We start from the raw sequence: 27377 nt of genomic DNA on the forward strand, positions 1-27377 counted from the left end.
TACTAACGTTCACGAGAGCTACCGGAAAGGCTGAAAGCTGTACTTCACAGCGAAATAGCATCGTTATACAGCACATCTCATTCCGATCTCTCTAATTCCTAACATGTTTTCGTTCGTTCCCACAGGCTCGTACATCAGCGGTCAACGGAGTGCTGGAACGCCGCTTCATGAATGGACGCTCGCCTCCTGGAAGTCATTGTGCATGCGATTAGCTGAATTCCCGCGGAAAGGTCAACCGAACCGTGAGACCGACCGCAACGTTGCTTCGTGGAATTAAGGTAATTGAATGGAGGTGGCGCACCCAGACGCTTGAGAGTGCACTGAGGACAACAGAAAAAGAACGCAATATCAGATTCTGCTTTTAAAAAAAGCATGTAAGCACGACTTTCGTACTACCGAACCAATGTTTGCCCGAAGCCCAAATTCACAACTGGGTACATCTACATCTACACGGATACTCGGAAAAACGCAGTTAAGTGTCTGGCAGAGGGTTCATCGCATCACTTTCGCAATAATTCCACTCTCTAAATGCGCGCGGAAAGAACGAACACATTACTTTCCGTGCGAGCTCTGCTTTCCCTTCTTTTATTATGATGATCGTTCCTGACTATGTAGGTCGGCGTCAACAAAATATTTTCGCGTTCAGAGGGGAAATTTGGTGACTGAAATTTTATGAGAAGATCCCACGGTAATGAGAAACGCCTTTGTTTTAGTGATGTTCGCCCCTAATCCTGTATCATGTCTGTGACATTCTCTCCCCTATTTCGCTGTAATAAATGTGCTGCTCTTCTTTGAACTTTCTCGGTGGCCTCCGTCAACCTATCTAGATCCCGCCATAACGAGAAACGCCTTTGTTTTAATTATGTCCACCCCTAATCCTGTATCATGTTCGTGACATTCTGTCCCCTACTTCGCGATAATACAATATGTTCTATTCTTTGAACTTTCTCGATGTACCCCGTTAAACCTATCTGACAACGATCCCACACCGTGCAGCAGTACTCCAAAAGAGGACGGACAAGCATAGTGTAGGCAGTCTCTTTAGTACTTTCGTCTAAGACTCTAAGTGTTCTGCCAATAAAACGCAGTCTTTGGTTCGTCTTCCTCACAACATTTTCTGTGTGTTCTTTCCAAATTAAGTCCTTCGTAATTGTTATTCATTGGAATGTAATTGAAGTTACGACCTTTACATTTGATTTATCGTGTAACTGAAGTTTAACGGATTTCTTTTGGCACTCATGTGGATGACCTCACACTTTTCATTATTTAGGATCAATTGCCAATTTTCGAACCATCCAGATACCTTTTCTGAATCGTTTTGCTGTCTGTTTTGATCTTATGATGAACTTACTAGGTACTAAACGACAGCATCATCTGCAAACAACCTAAATCGTTTATGTAAATAAGGGACAGCAAAGGGCTGTAACTCGAACTGTGACCTCTCTGACAGGAAATCACGAATCCAATCACATAACTGAGACTATGTTCCATAAGCACTTCATGTGAGTAAAGAGCTACTTGTGTTTCACAATAACGATGTTTTCTAAATCCGTGTTGCTGTGTGCCAATTGAGACAACTACTTCTCGTATTGAAAAACAATTGAGACTGTTAGTGATCTCAAGTGTACATTTCTGCTTAACTACTGCATTCTACATCCAAGACTTAATTTCTCTCTTTCTCTCTCTACAGTTATTAACCACTCCCTTCCACTTCCTCAAACTACCAAATTAACTACTCCGTTATGCGTCACATTGCGTCATAGCAATCTGTCCCTTGATGTAATCAAGCTGTGCCATGCAGCTCAAGAGTTCCGAATTCAAGCAGCACCTTTCCATTAGTTAAGCATCTAATCAGCATTCTCCTGTAACGCCACATTTTAAATCTTTCTATTATATTTCACCCTGTACCATAGTTCTCGTATCACTTTCACGTAGGGAATCAGTCTACACGATTATTTTTAGAAAAAGACTTTCTAGGCGCTTCAGTCTGAAACCGCGCGATCGCTACGGTCGCAGGTTCGAATCCTGCCTCGAGCATGGATGTGTGTGATGTCCTTAGGTTAGTTAGGTTTAATTAGTTCTAAGTTCTAGGGGACTGATGACCTCAGAAGTCATGTCCCATAGTGCTCAGAGCCATTTGAACCATTTGTTGTAGATAACGAGACACTTCCCGTATTTCATCCATGATAACTTCATAATTTCAAAGAGTATTCTCAAAGAGTATTCCAGTTAAAATTATCATATGCTTTTTTACTTAATCTACAAATGCTGTAAATGTGGTAAGAGAACATTATTCCACAGGGCTGTGTTTTAAATTATTTTATTTAAACTGCTAGCTCCGGGCGCACTTGAGAATGAGCAGTACCCTAACAGTAGCGCAAATAAAATAATTTAAAACACAACCTGATAGAAAAGTGTCCTCCTTCAAATTTTTTGAGGTTTTTGGGCCCAGCCAAGAGATCTGTTAAAGTGAGTTTGTCCTTCTTCTTTCTATGAAATATAGTAGATAACTCAACGACTATGGGAAGACAAAAATGAAACCCTTTGAATTCTTGAATGACTGGTATTACAGGACACTGTTCCAAATCAAACTGACTGATAGAGTAACGAATAAAAACGAGTCAACGAGTGGAAACACAAAATAAAAAAAACCTAAGGGATGGAATAAATCATTGGTTGGTCACATATTACAGCATGAGTTTTGGCTGGAAGCTAATTTAAAGGGTGATGGAAGGGCATGAGAGATTGCTGGGCACTCTCACTTCTGATATGGTGTTATGCTGCGTAATGTTCTTAGGGAAGTTGATATTTATTACTTGGTTGCTATACCTGTATCCGACCTGGCTTCATTCATATGATGAAATGGTTGGCGCTAGATAATGCTCTTGCTTGTGTGCTCTACTGAAGGAATAGCCGTAAGCTTTACCTGGAAGGAAGAGGGTGCTGAATTAAAGGATTGCAGGAAAAGTGTACGGCAGCTGAGGGCCGAGGGGAGTGTTTTTTTCTGTGGAACCTAGGTGAAAACAATGCGAACTGCTGAGTTTCTCAGTCTCATTGTGCGGGCACGTTGGATGGCGCCGGTCGGTCGGTGGCCACATCCAGGTAGACTGACTAGCGCCGAGGAGTCGCCGCTGCTACGGACAGAGCATTGATGACCAGCAATAAAGCAGAGGATGGGCCCTTGTTAGTCAGGAACCCAATGAGATGACTGTGTGTTTCTGTGAATAACCGTGGAACAGGTCAGTGGCGCTCAGACGTCCATACTCTGCTACAAAACATATTTGTGAAGGCATGAGGCTTTTAGGGAGTTTATGGCTGTTCTTCGGGTAGTTCAAAATGGACGCAACAGGGAAGATAACGATCATTTTACGGAGGGCTGTGGTTCCATTGAGGTCATGCTTTTAGCAAAGACATGGCGTAAACGTGTGGGAAAGTGGGCGCAAAGCTCAATCTTTTTTCCTTTTCTCCCAATTAATTTTTGAAGTCGCTGGTTGGTCAAATCTGTGTATGCAGAACAAGGGGCAGTATCACATCTTCGAATTCTGCGCTCCAGCTCGTGATTGACTTGGGCTAAAGTGGGAGAAGTCTAAGATGTAAATTTGCTAGGCTACCGAGCTGGCGAGGAAAGTTGACAGAAAGAGAAGAGAACACTCTTGTACTGGCACTTCGCTAGTAAAGAACTGCAGGTCTTTACCTAAACGGTGCGACTTGTGTCCTTCGCTAGTGTGCTACTTAGATCCTGTGCCAGTCAACATCTAAACCATCAGAGGTACTGCTTCTAGTATCATGCACACAACGAGTGATGCGTGGGTGTACTTACTTGTTTTGAGTTGGCCGTCTAAATGTTTCACATATTCCGTCACGCATAGCGTGTTAATTACGATTTCGGACGACATTTTATGCCTACCACCAGCTTTAAAAATATATTTTCGCCAACATGTCGAGGGTGTGTTGAAGTCACAGCCAACTATATTTGTATGAACGGAGTACCTGTTTGAAATGACACGCAAGTTTTCTTTGAACTGTTCAGCAACAGTATGATCTGAGTCGGAGGATCGGTAAAAGGAGTCAATTATTAATTTACTCCAGTTGTCAAGTATGACATCTACCCATACTAACACACAGGAATTATCTACTTCAAATTCACTACAAGATAAACTACTTCCAATAGCAATAAAAACTCTACCACCAACTCTATTTAGTTAAGTCCCATACTGCTCAGAGCCATCTGAACATGGTTACGTCCTTTGTAAAAATTTCGGCTGAACTTATTTCCGGCTTTAGCCACTTTTTCATATCTACGACGATTTGAGATTCAGTGCTTTCTATTAGCGCTTGGAGCTCTGGCTCTTCTCCAATGCAGCTACAACAGTTGATAACTATAGTATTGATGGTTCCTGTGTCTACCATCTTCCTGTTATCGTTTCACACTCTTTTAAACTGAAGTGGACTCCTGACCTATTTAGCGGAACCACCATCCTATGCCGCAAGTCGAGGAATCACAACCTACATGGTTGCAGAACCGTCTGAGTCTCTGATTCAGAACCTACACTCGGCTCTGTACCAAAGGACCACATTCGGTTCTGCTGATGATGCTAGAGGTGGTGAGCTCCGCCTTCATCTTGCAAGCAAGACTGGCACTCGTTACTAATTCAGTTATCCTCCTGAAAGCAGAGACTGTGTCTTCCAATCCAAAGCGATACACATCGTTAGTACTGACTCACCACCTGCAGTTGGCTAGCACCCGTTCCACATTTGGAATGACTCCTCCCGAGCCGGCCGGAGTGACCGAGCGGTTCTAGGCGCTACAGTCTGGAAGTGCGCGACCGCTACGGTCGCAGGTTCGAATCCTGCCTCGGGCATGGATGTGTGTGATGTCCTTAGGTTAGTTAGGTTTAAGTAGTTCTAAGTTCTAGGGGACTGATGACCTCAACAGTTAAGTCCCATAGTGCTCAGAGCCATTTGAACCATTTTTGACTCCGCCCGACATGCATACAGAGTGCATGCTGGATGCTTTCCCCTCCTTTCCAGCCACGTGCCTAAGATGCCCAGTTTCGTGCCTAATGTTGGAGCTCCATACTACCAGTAATACCACCCACTGTGAATATGCAGACCTTGCAGACCGAGAGGATTCCTCTGGAACAGGATGAGCGAATTCATCTGGCTCAGACACTTTGACAGTCACAAAAAGCGCTGGGAACCTCTTCGGGAGATGAACTAGGGAGGACCTGTGATCGGCTCCTCGGAAAGTCTTTCACTGCCAGCTACACCTTGGACTGACCTCCCACCTGACCATGGGTGGGAGATCAATCTCAGTGCAGGCAATTCTGGAGGTGACCACACAAGTGGACTAATCAGGCTATGCCTGTGTCGTGCTGGATGTCCCTCTGATCGCCCCACGCAGCCATTCAGAGATGCCCATTGGCAACAGCCTCAAGCTGTGTGACCGAAGCCAACACCGCCTGGAGCTGTGAGTGAAGGGTTAAGTGAAGAGTCACCAACTGAGCTTACATCTGAATAGATCAATCACGGTTCCTATACATTCTGGAGCTTGTAAGTTTATGGAAAGATATAAAGGCGTCAATGACTATTGCCGTCAGTTCTATCTCTTTTTCTATATAGGAAGTCAATCAGCGATGTTCTCTTTTTTTATTTTATTGAAATTTCTCTGTATGCTTCGAACCTTCAGGTTAGGGTGCTGCTACTTGGCTGTTGGACTGCTGCAAGCCGTTAGTCAGGGACGGGGAAGGGGAGGGGCGGAATTCGCGACCGGCAGGCAGCCCACGCTCGGCTTCCTGCCGCCACCGTCCGCCGGCAGCTGGCAGAGGCGCGGCCGTATTTCCTCGCGGCGTTTACGAGCGCCGCCTGCACTCCTCTCCACTGCGTTCCGCTTGCGCCACGCTCTACGCTTCTGCCACCGCTGCTCGCTGATGGCTCTCTCTCAGCGCACTGCCCTCTTTACAGAAAAGCGTTTCGTGCGCATCTACATCTCATCCATACTCCGCAAGCCACCTGGCGGTGTGTGGCGGAGGGTACTTTGAGTCCCTCTATCGGTTCTCCCTTCTATTCAAGTCTCGTATTGTTCGTGAAAAGAAAGATTGTCGGTATGCCTCTGTGTGGGCTCTAATCTCTCTGATTTTATCCTCATGGTTTCTTCGCGAGATATACGTAGGAGGGAGCAATATACTGCTTGACTCTTCGGTGGAGGTATGTTCTCGAAACTTCAACAAAAGCCCGTATCGAGCTACTGAGCGTCTCTCCTGCAGAGTCTTCCACTGGAGTTTATCTGTCATCTCCGCAACGCTTTTGCGATTACTAAATGATCCTCTAACGAAGCGCGCTGCTCGCCGTTGGATCTTCTCTACCTCTTCTATCAACCCTATCTGGTACGGATCCCACACTGGTGAGCAATACTCAAGCAGTGGGCGAACAAGTCTACTGTAACCTACGGATTGGAGAAGTACGGAAAATTACAATGGCTGACAAAAGAAATGAAGCACCCAGATGACATGGTTAGATGTCGACGTGTCACTATCGGCGGGCATGTAAATGATTATACAGTTCCAGCTCTTTACGACAAGTTGTACGGCCAGAGTGCATTAGTTTTGTTGAAGTTTAATGTTGTTAACAGGCCTTGTGGGATACCAAGAGGAGAGTCGTGCAGTATTGGCCGGCTTACAGCACCAGCGACTACTGCGATTTCCCTTTCCGTCTTCAATTGGCAGAAGTGTACAGAAAGTAGAAGCAAGTCCGTGTATTCATGTGCACTTGAGTCGGATATCGTCTCTCCTGCCGTCAGTGACTAATGGTGTAGCTGTAGTTCTTAGCGAACGGAAGATATTTTGAGGCCTCTGGTAGGTTGGGGGCTAAGATGCACACTTAACACATTTCCGTTTTTCGATTCGGTTTTTCTGGTTACATGACAATCAAAGTTGTATACAACACAGCTAGGATCATACTTGACACGTTCCACAAGTTCAAGATTGCTTGTATTATGCTTAAAGTTATATTTAACAAAATGTCACAAATAAAGAAAATTGATCTTTGCCCCAGGCCTGGGGCAAACATTCTATTGTTATGCGGCAAAATTCCACTCAAAAGGAAATAATTAGAGCAGACTAAAGGAGAGTTACAAATTTGTCAGGTACTACCGTCCTTAATTTATACAACGTTTTACTTACTTACGTATACTGGCCACGCAAACCGAAGCCGGTCCTTGACCTCACCTCAGACTTCCACACTTTCCTGTCATCTGCATCTTCATCTCCCAGACCCAGTATCTGCATGTCTGCCATGGTACTATCCTTCCATCTCATTCTCGGCCGTCCCAGTGGTTTCTTTCTTTCAGCTTCTCCATCCATTACAGCCTTTATTACCGTGTTCTCCCCTCTCCTCCTCACATGTCCGTACCGCCTTAGCCTCTTAATTTTCACACTCGCTACGACGTCAGGCAGTGTGTACAATTGTCTGAGTTATCTGTTTTTCCTTATTCTCCACTGTTCATTTTCTTTCACTGGTCTATATATTTTTCTCAGTACTTTATTTTCAAAAGAGATGAGTTTTTTCTCTGTTTTGTTTGTCAGGGTCCACGTCTCAGTTGCATAGCACACTATTTGCTTGATGATGGTCTGATATTTCTTATTTTTGCCTTCCTAGCTAGTAACTTTGATCTTATGATGTGCATAGCTCCTAGACATCTTCCCCCAGCTTTAATTCTTGTTACTATCTCTTGTTCTACAAGTTTTTGTTGGCTGATGTTGACACCGAGGTACGTGAATGTGTCTGTCTTCTGTATTGTTAGATTTCTGATTTTTAGATGGTTTGGTCCTAAATGAGCTCTTCTTCCTACTACCATGAACTTCGTTTTACTTTCATTTATACTTAGACCTACCTCCTTAGCTTCTTCCATTAACACAGTCCCCATATACAGGATGTTACAAAAAGGTACGGCCTAACATTCAGGAAACATTCCTCACACACAAATAAAGAAAAGATGTTATGTGGACATGTGTCCGGAAACGCTTAATTTCCATGTTACAGCTCATTTTAGTTTCGTCAATATGTACTGTACTTCCTCGATTCACCGGCAGTTGGCCCATTTGCAGAGTACTAGCATCAAGCACATCAGTACGTAACATCAACAGGTTAGTGTTCACCACGAACGTGGTTTTGCAGTCAGTGCAATGTTTACAAATGCGGGGTTGGCAGATGCCCATTTGATGTATGGATTAGCACGGGCCAATAGCCGTGGCGCGGTACGTTTGTATCGAGACAGATTTCCAGAACGAAGGTGTCCCGACAGGAAGACGTTCGAAGCAATTGATCGGCGTCTTAGGGAGCACGGAACATTCCAGCCTATGACTCGCGACTGGGGAAGACCTAAAACGACGAGGACACCTGCAATGGACGAGCTAATTCTTTGTGCAGTTGACGATAACCCTAATGTCAGAGAAGTTGCTGCTGTACAAGGTAACGTTGACCACGTCACTGTATGGAGAGCGCTACGGGAGAACCAGTTGTTTCCATACCATGCACAGCGTGTGCAGGCACTATCAGCAGCTAATTGGCCTCCACGGGTACACTTCTGCGAATGGTTCATCCAATAATGTGTCGATTCTCATTTCAGTGCAAATGTTCTCTTTACGGATGAGGCTTCATTTCAACGTGATCAAATTGTAAATTTTCACAATCAACATGTGAGGGCTGACGAGAATCCGCACGCAATTGTGCAATCACGTCATCAACACAGATTTTCTGTGAACGTTTGGGCAGGCATTGATGGTGATGTCTTGATTGGGCCCCATGTTCTTCCACCTACGCTCAATGGAGCACGTTATCACGATTTCATACGGGATACTCTACCTGTGCTGCTGGAACATGTGCCTTTACAAGTACGACACAACATGTGGTTCATGCACGATGGAGTTCCTGCACATTTCAGTCGAAGTGTTCGTACGCTTCTCAACAACAGATTCGGTGACCGATGGATTGGTAGAGGCGGACCAATTCCATGGCCTCCACGCTCTCCTGACCTCACCCCTCTTGACTTTCATTTATGGGGGCATTTGAAAGCTCTTGTCTACGCAACCCCGGTACCAAATGTAGAGACTCTTCGTGCTCGTATTGTGGACGGCTGTGATACAATACGCCATTCTCCAGGGCTGCATCAGCGCATCAGGGATTCCATGCGACGGAGGGTGGATGCATGTATCCTCGCTAACGGAGGACATTTTGAACATTTTCTGTGTCACGCTGTACGTTCTGTTGCTGTATGTTTCCATTCCATGATTAATGTGGTTTGAAGAGAAGTAATAAAATGAGCTCTTACATGGAAAGTAAGCGTTTCCGGACACATGTCCACATAACATATTTTCTTTCTTCGTGTGTGAGGAATGTTTCCTGAAAGTTTGGCCGTGCCTTTTTGTAACACCCTGTATCTTACCTACCTAACAGCCGGTATGACCACATTTGGCACGGATGACAGCGGCGACGTATCTTGTCACGTAAGCAATGAGGCCTTGGTATGTCGCTGGAGGTGGCACCACATCTGCACACATGTCACCTAATTTCCGCAAATTCCGGGGAGGGGCAATGAACTCTTACGTGACGTTCAATCCCATCCTAGATGTGTTCGATCGGGTTCGTTTCTGGCAAGTTGGGAAGCCAGCACATCAATTGGAACTCGCCTCTGTGTTCCTCGAATCACTCCAAAGCACTGCTCCTGGCCTTGTGACTTGGCGCTTTATCTTGTTGAAAAATGTCACTGTTATCGGGAAACATGACCGTCATGAAGGGTGTACGTAGTCTGCAGCCAGTGTACGGTACTCCTTGGTCGTCATGGTGCCTTGCACCAGCTCCACAGCACCCATGGATGCCCAAGTGAATGTTTCCTAGGGCATAATGAAGCTGTCGACAGCTTGTCTCCGTCCCGCAGTACACGTGTCAAGATGCTGTTCCCCTGGACGGGTTCGCGCCCTCCCATCGGCATCGTAAAGAAGATATCGGGATTTATCAGAGCGTGCAACCACTGCGTCGATGTACACTGCCGATGGCCACATGCCCATTTCAGCCGAAGTCACGATGTCGCGATGTCAACATAGGCACATGTAAGGGTCGTCGGCTGCGGAGGCCCATCGCTAGCAGTGTTCGGTGCACTGTATGTTCAGACACACTTATGCTCTGCCCATCATTAAAGTCTGATGTTAGTTCCGCCGCAGTTCGCCGCCTGTCCTGTTTACCAGTCTGCACTGACTACGACGTCCGTCATGCATAATGACATCGGGACACGGTTTCACTTTGGTTTCGCCATGTGTTGAAGTCGTTCACCACAGCACTCCTCGAACAACGGACAGATCGCACAGTCCCCGAAATGCTCGTGCCGAGCCTCCAGGTCATAACAATCTGCCCTCGGCCAAATTCAAGTAGAAAAAAAAAATTCATTTACTTCACGTCTATGGTCACAATTTTTTTGTCGTCAGACTACCGGTTCCGGTCTGTAATGACCATCTTCAGATCTGTTTTATAAACACATGTCCTAATGGACTGGAGCCGTAGGACATGTTTTTATAAAACAGATCTGAAAATGATCATTACAGACCTAAACCGGTAATCTGATGACTGGAAATTTGTGACCATAGACTTGAAGTAAAGGAAATTTATTCTATACTCGGGTCACTGTTCGATTCGCGGCCACGTCGCAGCTTGTTAAACTCAGGCAGATGGCGCGCCGTAACCATTCTACGGGCCGACCTTTGTAGCCGAGGCGCTTCAGTCCGGAACCGCGCTGCTGCTCCGGTCGCAGGTTCGAATCCTGCCTCGGGCATGGATGTGTGTGATGTCCTCAGGTTAGTTAGGTTTAAGTAGTTCTAACTTCAAGGGGACTGACGACCTCAGATGTTAAGTCCCATAGTGCTCAGAGCCATTTGAACCATTCTACGGGCAGCACGCTCACTGATACTACGTGCGCCGTGCGTGCGTGTGACTAGGGGTCTTTCCTCGCCAGGTGACGCTCCTATCGCCTGGACGGGTTTATATAATGTTCTGACTGATCAGTAAATTATAGGAAGGAGAGACAAGATTTCACTCTTGGCTGCGACTTGTTACACGACACATTGCACCAAGTCGTAGCCAAGAGTGAAGTACTTTATTTAGGAGGCTGGTGTTCGTACAGCACTCACTGCTCGATTTCGAACTGAGCCGGTACGCGATCGCGACATTCCCCCACCACAAGCCAGACCTCTTCTCTTTGTTCCCTCATTAAACCATAACGCACACTGTGCTAATTACTTTGTACTGCTTTCGCGCCGTGGTCCTGTCCCACGGTTACGCTGTCCGTTTGAATATCTCTCTGCTCTCGACGGGAAGCGAGCGAAAGGAAGTGGCTGCCCGTCCAGCGACGGCTTTTTCGGGAAAGACGCCTCTGGAATGCACTGGTCGGTGGTCGGCCGGAAATTGTCCTCGCCAGACTACTCCGAGCATTTCCTGCGATCTCGTTACCTGATACCCTTCTCAAACACAGATTAATGTTTCACACACTCGGCTGGCATTGTGTGGTTTGCACGTCAGCGGAACGATGGAATCTGTCTAAGAACTGTGGTGGGTGTAGGCGTCGAGTGGCAACGGACAGGGACCGGCGCGGCCCCGCTCGCGGACGGCGCCGCCGCAGCCAAAGCGCGCGCCCACCACTGCAGCCCAGCCGCAGCCGCAGCCGCAGCCGCAGCCGCTGCCCTTCTCTGCCTTTGCTTTGCCCTCGCCCACCGCAGCCTTCGCTGAGATTTACTGGCCACGGCGCCCACGTGGCAGCTCCTCGCTGCCCTGCAACATGTCACCCACCGTTCAGCTGACTGCAGTCCCCAGCGCCCAGAACGTTCCCTCCATACCTCTCTTATGCCTCATTTCAGATTTTAGAATTTCATTTTCACTTACCCTGTGTGTGTGTGTGTGTGTGTGTGTGTGTGTGTGTGTGTGTGTGTGTGTTCGAGAGAGAGAGAGAGAGAGAGAGAGTGAGGGTAAAGTGTGTAATGTAACATATCGTGCTACAAATTCTCCCAAGAGCACTACGTGCAGTGACGAAAGCGTGGGCAGACGTGAAAAGGCCGGGAACAAGGAATGAGTGGAGACTAATTAAAGGATATGAAAACAGATGACAGTTTCGGGACATATTGACGAGGAACAAACCGCTGGCTCTATCCATAATGTGAGTATCAATTTTATTTGGAAGTACCTAATGATTCAACTGCGAATTGAAGCATCTAAATAATCACAGCAACGAAAAGAACCTTCTAATACCACACTACTGGCCATTAAAATAGCTACACCACGAAGATGACGTGCTACAGACGCGAAATTTAACCGACAGGAAGAAGATGCTGTGATATGCAAATGATTAACTTCTCAGAGCATTCACACAAGGTTGGCGCCGGTGGCGACGCCTACAACGTCCTGACATGAGGGAAGTTTCCGACCGATTTCTCATACACAAACAGCAGTTGACCGGCGTTGCCTAGTGAAACGTTGTTGTGATGCCTCGTGTAAGGAGGACAAATGCGTACCATCACGTTTCCGACTTTGATAAAGGTCGGATTGTAGCCTATCGCAATTGCGGTTTATCGTATCGCGACATTGCTGCTCGCGTTGGTCGAGATCCAATGACTGTTAGCAGAATATGGAATCGGTGCGTTAAGGAGGGTAATACGGAACGCCGTGCTGGATCCCGACGACCTCGTATCACTAGCAGTCGAGATGACAGGCATCTTATCCGCATGTCTGTAATGGATCGTGCAGCCACGCCTCGATCCCTGAGTCATAAGATAGGAACGTTTGCAAGACAACAACCATCTGCACGAACAGTTCGACGACGTTTGCAGCAGCATGGACTATCACCTAGGAGACCATGGCTGCGGTTACCGTTGACGCTGCATCACAGACAGGAGCGCCTGCGATGGTGTACTCAACGACAAACCTGGGTGCACGAATGGTAAAACGTCATTTTTTCGGATGAATCTAGGTTCTGTTTACAGCATCATGATGGTCGCATCCGTGTTTGGCGACATCGTGGTGAACGAACATTGGAAGCGTGTATTCGTCATCGCCATACTGGCGTATCACCCGGCGTGATGGTATGGGGTGCCATTGGATACACGTCTCGGTCACCTCTTATTCGCATTGACGGCACTTTGAACAGTGGACGTTACATTTCAGATGTGTTACGACCCGTGGCTCTACCCTTCATTCGATCGCTGCGTAACCCTACATTCCAGCAGGATAATGCACGACCGCATGTTGCAGATCCTGTACGGGCCTTTCTGGATACAGAAAATGTTCGACTGCTGCCCTGGCCAGCACATTCTCCAGATCTCTCACCAACTGAAAACGTCTGGTCAATGGTGGCCGAGCAACTGGCTCGTCACAATACGCCAGTCACTACTCTTGATGAACTGTGGTATCGTGTTGAAGCTGCTTGGGAAACTGTATCTGTACACGCCATCCAAGCTCTGTTTGACTCAATGCCCAGGCGTATCAAGGTCGTTATTACGGCCAGAGGTGGTTGTTCTGGGTACTGATTTCTCAGGATCTATGCACCCAAATTGCGTGAAAATGTAATCACGTGTCAGTTCTAGTATAATATATTTGTCCAGTGAATACCAGTTTATCATCTGCATTTCTTCTTGGTGTAGCACTTTTAATGGCCAGTAGTGTAATTACCTACGTAGGCTATAGAGGAACCGAAATCTGTAAACCGATCTCCGCTGCCGTCTTTTTGAGAGGAATTAATGGGTTGTTCAAAATGGCGGCGGCAGTTAAAAAGTTTCAAGTTTAAAGTGAACGACTTCTTCGTCTTGAGGCGCGCACGATTACCGAACATCCGCCGTCCCAACGGACGAGGCCGCGCCAGGTTAGGAAACTTGTCGGGCAAAAAGGGAGCAGCCAGGTCTGTGGTCCAGCAGGCGATAGCTAGCCGCTTGACCATCCAGCAAGTTGGCACCGGCACTACTTTCTTCAGTACAGACACACTCATGTGATGTGTAGACCAGCTCACAAAAGCTCTGAGCACCGCCGCTCCAGCCCATTCTGGAACGTCTTTTTGGAAGGTCCAATAGCCACCGTCTCGTCCACGGCCTCCGTACGACGGCAGATCTTAATGGTTCGTGACTTCGGGCACAGTATAATAATGATGCTCGGATTCGGTCACCGTTTCGGTCGCTTGTCGGTCGCGAGTATTTCGCAGAGCAGCAACGCCAGCCATGCGAAAGGTTTACAGAATTCTGTCAACCAACCCATTTTTGTTGCTGAAATCTAGTTCTCATGATTCAGTGTTCTCTCTGAAGAGAGCTCAGTTAAATTTGTGTAACTATAGGTGAATGCTATTTCTGTATGTTATTCTGTGAATGTGCCCATGTCAGTGGAGGCTGCCCTCGGTTAAGGGTACGTGGTTCTGTGCTAATTTCAGAATACATCTCTTTCAGCTAGTTTCTAAATATTTTATTTGTGTTACGATTTCTACCACCTTCCCCCAGTATCCATTCAAATCAGTGGCCTCCTGCAAGTTGGGTCGTAGTCCCACGGTCTGATACTGGGTAGAATAAGAGCAAGAGATTCCGATGGCCTATCAGTATTTATCTCACTAACTAGCTGGGGCAAGAGTATTTCATCCAGGACGCTTGCGGTACGAAAACTGTGGCAGTTAGTTTAGGTGTGGTAGCGCGGTGGTGAAATTATTTATTGCATCAACAAATATTACTTCATAATTTTGTCTTTGGCGGCTGTTTGCTTAAGGTTATACCACTTCATTGTTGTTAAATCGTCGGTTACATGTTCTTTCCCTTATTGCTTCACTTCCTATCACCATTTTTCCAACAATATCCAACTTCTTGTTACCACTTTTGTCACAATGAAACCATATAGTCATTTTGTGTTGAACATACTGAACTGAAAAGATGGGCAGGTCAGTGGAATTGACGCCCATGAAGAAAGCTGCTACCCTTCCTTATGTGACAGTTAGTCTCAGGGTAAGAGAGACAGCCCTTAAGATAGGTTTTAATCTTTTAATCAGTCTACAATTTCGTGGGCACTGGAAAAATGCAGGGGGAAAGGGAAAAATGTAGAAAAAGTATGTCTGGGGTCAAACAAGATTTGATATTGAAAAGACTTTCCCTCATAGATCGTCGTCTGTCACCAAATGAACTAAAGCGAGATTTAGAAGAAATCTGTTATGTATCGGTGACCAGTAGAACTGCTAGAAGCTACTGGAAGCTGGACTCGTTGCCCGTCGACTTAGAAAGAAGCCATTATTGGTAAAAACAGTGCGACGACAGCAGCTAAAATGGGAAAAAGCAGATGTGAGATGGGCGTCAGAGATGTGGAACAGAGTAATCTTTTCAGATGAGTATAAATTTAATCTGCATGGGTCTGATGGCAAAATGTTCGCGTGTCCAATATTAGAGGAAGAACTTCTGCCTTCCTGTATATCACAGACAAGCTTCCAGTAGGATAATGGTCTAGGGATGCATTTCTACCCACAGAGTATGTCGTCTGGACTTCATAAATGACAGTCATTGCAAATGTATCCATCAGCACCCTTGAAAGGAAACTTAACAACACAATAAGAGACCAGTTTGAAGATGTTTCCAGTTGTATTTTCTGCGATGACTCTCCTCCTTGCAAGAGAGCTTCGTAAGATAAGTCCTGCGATCAATGTTTGTATCAAGTATGAAGCAGATGGTGTTCGAACTTGTTACGCGTTTCTAAGTTTCACGTAAAAACTTTCTTTAGACAGAACGGACTTCAAACGTTATAATGGGCTGAAAATAGACCCAATCTCAATCCTATTGAGAACTGTTGGAATGTTATGGGAAAGCTTCTAACGTTCTGCGTGGTGTCTGTTTGTTCTATATCGTGTCTCCCTACCACTTTCCCGCAACGACGCTCTGAGCGTGTTTTTTGGGGAATTGACTAGTTTGAACCTGGGACCTGTTGCTGGTAAGGAGACGCCAGACCACACATGACATGTAGAGTTCAGAGGACTTCAGTGAGACTAGCGATGATATAACCAAATACTTAATGATTTCAGCGTCAGCTCCACTGCACTCCCTGTAAAAGAATCTTAATACTAACTAAATTTAGTGGAAGGGGTTCAAGGCTTTCCTATTTTTAGTTAGCTGGTAAAATAACGTCGAAAAAGCAGTTAAGTTTACCATTGGAAATTTTATTCTACTCACAAAACATTGTTTATAAATTGCACTATTGATAAAAGGAGATGTTTTAATACAGGATGGTAAAAACCAACTGCGTTCAACAAAAATGTGAACGAATATTCCCTGAGTGGGTTTCCAAGTTCTACAATGGATCGAAGAATGACCTATGCCATATCACATCTATAATCTAGGTTTAAATTAAGTTTCACAAGAGAGAAAACTATCAAAATGGTCTACAGTGACCCTCAATTATCTTTAATTACTTATCTAACTTGTCGTAAATTACAGTGGCTGATGTGGCTTCTCAATAACTATATAACAGAAAAATCATCGCGTTTCAGATTTTTACTTCAAGTGGCAAATGTGAACACCATGAGCTTTAATTGACGATTGACACTAGTATTACGCAAAAAGGGGGTGTAATAGATGAGACTTCTGCAGTTCTGAGTGAAGCTTTATGCGCTGTTATGCGGCATCGCGTGCGTTCATTACCTTGTCGGTGTTCGTCAGGGGGCGGCGGCCGGCGCAGCTCTGTCCAGCTCGCCGTCTTGCAAGCAGCTCTCTCCTAACTTCTCCTTACTACAATTTACCGAAGTTGGTTTAAAAAAACTATCTGGCTGTGTTTTCATCTGACCAATCAGGGTCTCAATGTTAACCTTAAGCTCCGCCTACAAAAATTCTGTCTATCAAATGAGAAACGTTATATTTTTCGTGGTGGGGCAATGTTTTTAAAGTTTGCAACGTAACAGAGACGCGAAAAAGTCTCACGCTAAAACTTGCAGCTGGTGTGGTCCTTTTAGTGTTATCGTAAGATCTATACTGTTCTTCTGGAGGGCTCTAGCTTTTAACATGGGCTGGGGGCGGGGGGGGGGGGGTCCTGACATAACAGAGACGCGAAAAAGTCTCACGCTGGAGTGGTCCTAGCGGTTAGCTGGCGACGTGGGTGTCCGTCCCTTATCGTAGGGCCTTCCAGCTTAACACGGTTCTGCTCTCGGCTTCTGTTCTCGTTTCTCCCCTCGGAACTGGGTCTGTCTCACGTTGGGAAGGTATGACATGCATTTAGGCATTCTTGTGGTAGTCTGTGGTATTCCATTTGCTCCCTCGTTACTCGTATTACTTTGGTTAATTTAATGTCACGATTTATTCGGAGCTATGTGACATACTGCTGGATTTGCTTATCATGTCAGGGTTTTCATGGAAGGTGTTGGATTTGCCTGACACCTTACAAGCTGTGTTAAAAAAGTAGCCACAGAATAGACAGGTTACTGTTGGGGATTCTTGTGCATGTGTTGTTTCATGAACTGAGTGAGGAATACATTAAAAAGTTAATTCTCTCAGTGCCTACACGATGTAAAGCTATGAGTAAAGTATGTGGAGGACCGACCAAGTATTAAGTGGCGACAGTAGATTCAAATGAAGTAAATGTGTCTGTAAAAACAATAAAAACTACTAGTATTACGTCGTAAAACTAATATTCAGTGTTTCTTCCGAGATTAACACTCGTAGTTCAACAGAAAAAAACAGATGAGAGGACGATTGCACTACTACCCGGATCCTGAAGAAAAAGTTGAAATTTAAATAACTAATTTTTTAGAAATCAGAGAATAAAATAAAATTGATGCAAATTATTGTGTTTTGCTTCCTATAGAAACCAAGGGAAATCAAGACAAATTACCTAACTTATTGAATGATTATAACAAAAGTATTGAACTATAGAAGGTGATGCAATAAATAATTCCACCACTGCATGTATGTGTGTGCGACAGACTTGCCTGCTTAGAGATCTCAGTAAGTCTTCGATAACTGTAAAGGCTGATGCTGCCTCACTGCAAAGCTGAATGCCTACCGAGTATCGCCCAGGTTTGTGACTGGATTCAGGATTTTCTAAAAGATAGAACTCAGTGCGTTGTTTTTAAAGGGACAATCGACGACCGTAAAGATAACTTCGCCGGCCGCGGTGGCCGTGCGATTCTAGGCGCTTCAGTCCGGAACCGCGAGACTGCTACGGTCGCAGGTTCGAATCCTGCCTCGGGCATGGATGTGTGTGATGTCGTTAGGTTAGTTAGGTTTAAGTAGTTCTAAGTTCTAGGGGACTGATGACCACAGCTGTTAAGTCCCATAGTGCTCAGAGCCATTTTTTTAAAGATAATTTCTGGAGTACCCCATCGGTGTTTTACAGGGCTATATACAGGGTACTTTAGACAGTGATTCCTTGGTAATGTTAGAAGAGATCTCTTCTACGCATGTTATTACCTTTCCATATTTTGAGAGGTGGTATTATGCACTAAAATTAAAGTGAAGTTCTCACAGCTCATAAAAAAAGTCCAATAACTATGGGCTCTAAAACGCATGTCTTAAGAGCTACAACCTGACTTCAAATAATTAATACAAAAGAATGGCCCTGAATAAGAAGCAATCCTGACAATAACCGATACATTTCATTAAGCACTTACCTCATAAAAATCTTCATTACGCGAACTAATGCAATACAGCGAGCGTCAATACTGCCAGCTAAATAAAAGATTCTAATTTAGTAAAGCCCCTAACTACTAATAGGCATGTGATTACCAAAGGAAAGATTTTGTTACAAACCAAATAATGTATTTTTTTACCTTAATAATGTGTCACTCAGTTAACACACGAATATAAATCGTCATTGACATCCAGTACAAAGATATATAATCATGAATAATTTTCAATTTCCAAGTCGGATACTTCCAGATCGTTAGCCAGGGCTAACAGTTCAGACCTCTACCCTCCATCAATGCTAACTTCTCACATTTAACATCCATCACTGCTGGCTGTTCACCTCCAACTGCCCAACAGTACTTCCATCGCTGCTGGTGACTAACTTCCAACTGCCCAACACTACTGACGATTAATTTCCAACATCGAGTCCAACCAGCCACAGAGTCTCTTACAAAGAAAGCGCAGTCAGAGATCCAATGCAAAGCGCTACACAGCGCTGCCAAATCATAAGCAGCCCACTTACAATATGTACGTAAGCATCGTGTCTGATCACCTGCATCTATTCATGTCCACTGTGCATTCCGACGGACGTGCAATTCCAGCAGGGCAATGCGATACCCCACACGTCCAGAATTGCTACAGAGTGGCTTCAGGAACGCTCTTACGAGTTTAAGCACTTCCGCTGGCTACGAAACTTCCCATACACGATCATTATTGAGAATATACGGGATGCCTTGCAATGGGCTGTTCAGAGGAGCTCTCCACTCCTCGTACTCTTACGGATTTATGAACAGTCCTGTAGGATTCATGGTGTCAATTCCTTTCAGTACTACTTCAGACATTAGCCGAGTCCATGCCACGTAGTGTTGCGGCACTTGTGCGTCCTCGCGAGGGCCCTACACAATATTAGGCAGGTGTACCAGTTTCTTTGGATCTCCAGTGTAGTTTTCATGGGTAAAGTCTGGTCCCCTTATTGTGCTTTAGCAAACGGTATAACTGTTGAGGGCTAAGAACACATTTTGCTACACTGTGTACCATACACAGTAGAGGAACAGCTCGGAGATATTTTATCAGTATGACTACGCTCCGTGTCGTAATGCAGCATGTGTATGACAATCCTTTGTGGAGTATAACATTCTTGAAAGGGGCTGATCTGCCCAGTAGAACACCTTTGGAATGAGTTAGAATGCCGACTTCGCTCCAGACCCCAGCGTGCAACATGATTACCTTCTCTGGTGGTTTCGGCTCTTGAGGAAGAATGGGTCGATATTCCTCCACAGACACTCAGACACCACATTGAACGTGTCGGCAGCAGAGTTGTCAAGCTGTCATGAAGATTAAAGGGCGGATAAACCTTACATTAATGTCCACTAACAGATGCCCAGATACTTTTGATCATGTAGTGTATGTATATCGTGGACCACGACATCTCAAATTAACAATCATTCTACGGTCGAAGAAACGCGTCATCTGCAAAAGGGAGCACTATATCAGTTGACTCTCACCGAGTCTCTTGTGAACCATTAACAGACAACAGACTCACAATGTCAATTATTCAAGGGTAATTTTCAGTGGCAATTATTAACCATAACAGACGACAGAAAGTAAGGTGCTATATCAGAATAGGGGTGAAGTCACAGGGGTGCAGTATAACCCCGGATTTGCGGGAGGGGTGCTAGGATTGTTTGACGAGAAGGGTTACTGATTGCGCTGCTGCGCCTTCCCTAGAGGCTTTCAGATAAACGGCTCAGATATCAGTGTAGCTCCATTAAGAGGGTGCACGGCGGTAGGGGAACGCACGTCATTAGTGGACACAAAACGTCGACTCCAGCCGAGACGGCCGGCAGGGACGGGCCAAGGACATCCGTCGTCGATAATGTTCGCTAGCGTGGCCTCCTTTTCATTTGGCAACAGGTGCGATGACTCCTTAAATGTATAGCTTCAGAAATTTCTGAAGCACGCTACGTCTACGGAGTAGAGGAACTCTCTGTATTCTCAGCTGGTTTCAGGTTCTTTGTCCTTTTGAGTCTCCGCTAGTACTGATGATGGTCTTGAGATCACTCCTCGCCGCTACTTTCTTAGGCAGATAACTCTTATACAGTGGTTAGTGATTTGCATTTATTATGATGTGGAAAGTATAAGTGTGTAAATTACTTTCCAAATGTAAAAATTCGTAACATTCTGACCCTTTAAATGATTGTCTTTCACATTATTCTAAAGCTACCTTTAATTTATTAAATACTGCGTTTTAGGAGGATCATTCAGATTAAAAGCTTAATTATTTACTACTATAGAAATTAAATAAAGCAGAAAAACTACAGATATGCCGTTTCTCGACGTAATTCCCTTACGTATAACGCACGAATACAGTCGTTTCGGAACTGCATCGATATCTCGTGAGAAGCATTAATTTGGTTGCTAGTGTTGCCACTCGTTGAGCGGGGTTGTCTTCTTTTCATTGCTTCTGATATGCTCGCCTCCAATTGCTTCTTTTAGTCATTTGAACACATGAAGGTCACTCGGTGCGATATCTAGTGATTAAGGTGGATGCTGGACACATTCATATGTCTTATCGACGGTTCTTGCTGTGTGTGGTAGTATGGAGATGAGCAGCGTCGTGTTGCAACAAAACACCTGCAGTCAGGAGTCCTTGTCGTTTACTCCTGTTAGAGGGCGAATGTGATTTTCTAGCAGATTCGAGTAGGCATTTGAGCTTGAATGCCAATGGTCAGGTGCGTGGAATGTTCCGTTTTCAGCGAAATGCTATAGCAGCATTCCTTGTTCCATCTTGTCGTTTCAAGTTGGTGATAGTGCAGCCACGTTTGATTTCCTATAAAAGTTCTGACGAAAAAAACCGTTACCTTAACTTAGAAACGACGCAAACATTCCTCACAGGCACGACTCATAGCCAGACAACCTACGAGTCACTCATTTTGCGGATACTTTATTCTATCTCAGCATGTGATAGACAATACTGTGTGCTGAATCAATCCTCATGTTCAAAGCATTTACCATTTCGTTTGCAGTAATACGCTTGATTTCCTTCACAAGCTCTTCCATCGCGGCAATATTATCGTTTGTCAGTGCGTGGTGTGCCTGGCCCTGGCGCGAAACGTCTTCAAGTGAAGTTACACATCTTTTAAGCTTTCTGCGCCACTCGTATAGTTGCTTTAGAGACACGTACCAACCACCTCACTGCACTTTCATCCTGCAATGCATTTTCACAAGTTTAAAAGCTTATCTGTCCAAAAAACGCAACACAGTTCGTTGCTCCAACACAATGCAAGTCGACATTGACGCGACCATCTATGCACTAACACAGCTTCCTTTTCTAAGATTCAATGTCACGTGCCAACTGTTTGTGATTCATGTATATGAATGCGTCTGTTGTTTCGCACCTCGATGGACAATGAATCCACAGTTCAGTGCAGATACACAGTTACGTTCAACGTCCAGCGGCAATCTAAAATTAGCGAGCATAGACGACATCGCGGAGAACTGTGGTACAGGTGGCGCTAGGTGAGAATGTGAGTCGGCGGGGGAGGGCGCCCAGACAGTCCGCGCTTTTGCGATAGACACTGGGTCCCAGTCGCGCAGTCGTTAACGCAATTCTCCGTCCGGTACACACTTTTCGCTCGTCGCTGCTGATTCCGCATGAAGTCTCCATGCATCTGATATCATTAACTCCTTCCCTTTCCTTTTTTTCTTCTCCCTCCATCTTGAATTTATATAATATGTTAGTGATTTGTTGATCTCTCTCTCTCTCTCTCTCTCTCACACACAAACACACACACACACACGTATTATACGCATTATAACACATTCACAAATATGGAATAAAAGGAGTTATCAGGCAGGTAAGATTTCAGTTTGCAGTTGACATTAATTTCATTATAGATTCTTTGCATCATTGATGCCTGTCGACTTAAAGCATGCGCAAGTGAAAAGTAAGTTTCCCTATTCTTCAATGAGGTCGCAGACCAATAGCTATTGACTTTCAAAGACATGAACGTAGTTTCATTTGCGCATCTATTATACAGGGTGTCCCACTCAAACCTCCCCAATTTCAAAGACGCAGAAAAAAAACACAGTAGATACGCACAATGAAAAATGCACCACATTGTAGAGCATCTCAAATAATTTATTTATTTATCATCAATACACCTCGACATGTGAACCATTTGAAGCACGTAGAATATCGAGTCTATATTCAATTTATTGCCAAGTTCTTTGTAACATTTCCTCTGTTATTGTTGCAATAGCATTACTGATAAGATGTCGCAACGTAGGAATATCGTCCACTTTGGTCGCATAAACGCTGTCCTTCACGAATCTCCACATGAAGAAATCAAGCGGCGTAATGTCGGGTGAACGTGGTGGCCAGGCAATGGGTCCTCCGCATCCGATCCAACGATTGGGAAATTTCCTATCCAGGAACTTGCGAAATTCCGTTAACCAATGCGGCAGAACCTCATCTTGTTGAAAAATTTTGTTGGCTTGCAAGTCTTATATCTGAGGGTACACAAACTGCTCCTACATGTCCAGATACATTGACCCATTCACCGTTTGTTCCGCAAAGAAGAACGGTCCAACATTCCTGTCGTGCATTAGCCCGCACCAGACCTTTAGTTTAGGGCTATCACGAACATGTTCAATGAAAATGTGCGGATTTTGCGAATCCCAAATCCGAACATTATGCCTGTTAAACCTTGCTGATAGATGAAAGGTTGCCTCATCTGAGAATAAACATCTTACCAGGAAGATGGCAACCATGTCAAGACGCTGCAGCATATCTGCAGCAAATTGTTGTCGGCGTGGTCTGTCGTTCAGCGTCAGATGCAGAATTTACACTTTGTAAGCACACATACGAAGACGCTGGTGAACTACACGATGCAATGTTGATCGAGGTACATCAAGTTGCCTAGATGTTTGACGAATTGACTTACGTGGGCTTCTGAGAAATATTTGTCTGATATCCTCCAATGTCTCTTCGTAATGTGCACTGTCAGAATGTTTCAGAACACTTCCTGTTCCCAGAAACTTCCTATAACATTCCTCAATTGTTTTCACATCAGGTGGATCACATTCATACACACGACGATAACTTCTTTGCACAGTAATCGGCGATTTTGTTTCTGCAAACCACACTACTGCTTGCGCGCGCTGCTGTGGAGTCACCACTTTCGCTTCATGCGACCATGCTGCACTCTGGTGACGGTACTTGGCACTTCTGACGCGGGAATATAAATTCTCTGAGATGCTCCACAACGTGGTGCATTTTTCACTGTCGTATCTACTGTGGTTTTTATCTCCTGGGTCCTTGAAATCGGGGAGGAAATCTTGTCGAATTATTATAGGGTTACCATTTTGTACTATAAGGCACAATTTGTTAATATAAGAATAATATACATGTATCTGAAGGTCTAATCATTTCTTTTTTCTTTTTAATTTATTTATCTTGTTTTTAATTCCTTACATACTAAAATTAACTCAGTTATTACATTCGGTTACTGGCGACCAGAGCAGTCATTTAGCCTCTTAAAGAAGCGATTACTGCTCCATAGTTTCTTTCGGCCTATTACGATAACCGCTCTTATACAGTGTTTCAATAAATTAATTGTTTATTTTCCTTTAATACTTCGATATGGAAATTATGCTTCAGTTCTCCACTTAAGAGACTTGTAGAATCTGGTGCAACTTCTAACAACCCTACCACAACAAAGGTCAAAAATTAATTATGATTGTAGTGTTGCTCACGCTGCTAAATATTGCATTTTTGGGCAACAACAAAGTTATATTATGTAGCAGGTGCCATTAGAGCACAGTTAATAACGTCATTTCATGAAATAATAGATAAACTAGACACTCATCTTTTCGTGTTTGCCACGCTGGTCTCGTGGTCTCGTTGTGAACTCATGGCTCAATCGTCGAAAATCTAGGTAGTGATGATTCCAAGCTCGGATGCAAAGAGGCCTAGGTGTTATTCTGTGATATTCAAAAGTTTTATAGATGTGTTTCATAAACCATTCTTGAAGATTAAACTTTCGCAACTTAGCGCAATGGTGATATAAAAAAATATTTAGTACTCCGAATTTAAGTTACACTTCTTTTTTATTACTTTTGTTGCAACATCACTTCACAATATAAAACATACTTGAAAATATCTACCTCACTGTTAAAGTTCACATTTCATAAACTGACTACAATTTGCGTCTTTTCAACATGACGACCAAGACTTGACTCTCTAATAACCGCTTACCCGCCCAAAATTAGAGTTACAAGTACGTTAAAGATCATAGTGACAAAAGAAATACACATAAGAATAATATCATTGTAATATATACATATCGATGTATCGAAGTACCTCTACATTATTGAAACGTAATCTGAATGTTGTCACAGAAATATGTTAACTATTTTACAGAAACTCAGTAGAATATTGCTGATATCGAGAGGTTGAGGTGAGGTGCCGTAATTCAAGTACCATTACAAACTGCATAAGCTATAAGAATAGCGTTCAACAAAGTTCGCCGATTTGAAACTGCCTGTCAAATTAAAACTGTGTGCCTGACCGAGACTCGTATCTCGAAACTTTCCCTTCCGTAGGCAAAAACTCCACTGACTGAGCTACCCACGTACGACTCACGACCCACCCTGACAACATTACTCCCAGTAGTACCTCTCTCCTACCTCCCAAACTTCACAGAAGTTCTCTCGCATACCTTGTGTGCCTAGCATGTCTGCAAGAAAGGATATCGTAATCTGCCAGAAAGTTTTTACCCTAAATATTACTCGACCGACCAAAACGACTCAATTCCAGCTTGCTTTTCGTCAAATGTTTGAGTGGAGCGAAAACAAGATTTCCTAGAAATTAAACAATGGATTTTTATCCGAATTTTCATCTGGACAAAAGTGATTTGAGATTGACCAGCGTAAAATGTCCTTCTCCAAAGAAATAGCCATTATTTGAAAATAATCACGGCAATTAAGAAGAAGTGAATTAGTGATCTAAGGGGAAAGTTTTGCCCGAATTGTCACAGTCAAATGAAGCGTGGGAAATGGACAAATGAGGTATTCTACCTTGTGAACAAAATTGGAAATTAAAAAGAGAAAATAAACGGTCAAACGCGTTGTGAAATAATTTGTCTAAAACTAAAAAATAAAATAGATTAGAAAAACATTTGGTGCACCTTTCAGTGACCTCAAGGCCACCAACAGTAAACCCCTTGGCCTACAAAATCCGGCAGACAAATATCCTATAAAATTCTGACTTACACGTTGAGCCTGAAATTCCCAATCGGCATCTCATTTACTGGACATGATTTCGAGCATCATTCAAAGGCGCGTCATGCACTGAAGCGACAAAAGTCATAGGACACCTCCTAACATCCTGTCGGATCTCCTTCTTCCCGGCGTATTGCAGCATCTCGACGTGGCATGGACTCAACAAGTCTTTGGAAATCCCCTCCAAAAACAGTGAGTCGTGCCTCCTCTATAGCCGCCCATATTTGCGAAAGTGTTGCCGGTGCAGGATTTTGTGCACGAACTGACCTCTCGAGTAAGTCCCATAAATGTTCGATGGGATTCATGAGGGGAGACCTGGATGGCCAAATCATTCGCTCGAATTGTGCAGAGTGTCCTTCCAACCAACCGCGAACAATTGTGGCCTGGTGACATGGCGCATTGTCATTCATAAAAATTCCATCGTCGGGAACATGAAGTCTATGAATAGGTGCAAACGGTCTCCAGACAGCCGAACTTAACCATTTCGAGTCAATGATCGCTTCTGTTGCACCAGAGGACCTAGTCCATTCCATGTAAACGCAGCCCACACTGTTATGGAGCCACCACCAGCTTCTATAGTATCTCGTCGTCAACTTGAGTCCATGGCTTCGTGGAGCCGCTGCCACACTCGAACCCTACCGTCAGCTCATACCTATTGAAATCGGGACTCATCTAACCAGATCATGGTTCCAGAATGAGATTTTCACTCTGCAGCGGAGTGTGCGCTGATATGAAACTTCCTGGCAGATTAAAACTGTGTGCCGGACTGAGACTCGAACTCGGGACCTTTGCCTTTCACGGGCAAGTGCTATGTCCCGAGTTCGAGTCTCGGTCCGGCACACAGTTTTAATCTGCCAGGAAGTTTCAGATCACGGTTTTCCAGTCGTCTAGAGTCCAGCCGGTACGGTCGCGTGCCCAAGACAGGTGCTGCAGGCGATTTCGTGCTGTTAGCAAAGGCACTCGCGTTGGTCGGCTGCTGCCATATCCTATTAACGCCATATTTCGCCACACTGCTTTGCCAGATACGTTCGTCGTACCTCGCAAATCGATTTCTGCTGTTATTTCACGCAGTATTGCTTGTCTGTCAGCACTGACAACTCTATGTCAACACCTCAGCTCTTGGTCGTTAACTGAAGACCGTCGGCCGCTGCGCTGTCCGTGGTGAAAGGTAATCGCCGAAATTTGGAACTCTCGGCACACTCTTGACACTGTGGATCTCGGAATACTGCATTCCCAAACAATACCCGAAATAAAATGTTCCATGCGTGTGTAGCTCCAGCTACCATTCCGCGTTAAAAGTCTGTTAATTCCCATCTTGAGGCCATAATCACGTCGGAATCACAAACGGAGTACAAACGGAAGCTCCGCCAATGCACTGCTCTTTCATACCTTGTGTTCGCTATACTACCACCATCTGTATATGTGCATGTC

At 44.6% G+C, this 27377-nt stretch overlaps 1 long non-coding RNA gene across 1 annotated transcript in view; it reads left to right on the plus strand.

The window, feature by feature from the left end:
* LOC126484559 (uncharacterized) overlaps positions 1-27377 on the plus strand; it is a 189218-nt gene that overhangs the window by 153223 nt on the left and 8618 nt on the right. Inside the window, exon 2 of the long non-coding RNA XR_007587877.1 lies at positions 126-278. This is a non-coding gene — a long non-coding RNA (uncharacterized LOC126484559). The remainder of the gene's footprint in view (positions 1-125; positions 279-27377) is intronic.

Source organism: Schistocerca serialis, chromosome 6 (assembly GCF_023864345.2).
Source record: "Schistocerca serialis cubense isolate TAMUIC-IGC-003099 chromosome 6, iqSchSeri2.2, whole genome shotgun sequence".
Lineage (NCBI taxonomy): Eukaryota > Metazoa > Arthropoda > Insecta > Orthoptera > Acrididae > Schistocerca > Schistocerca serialis.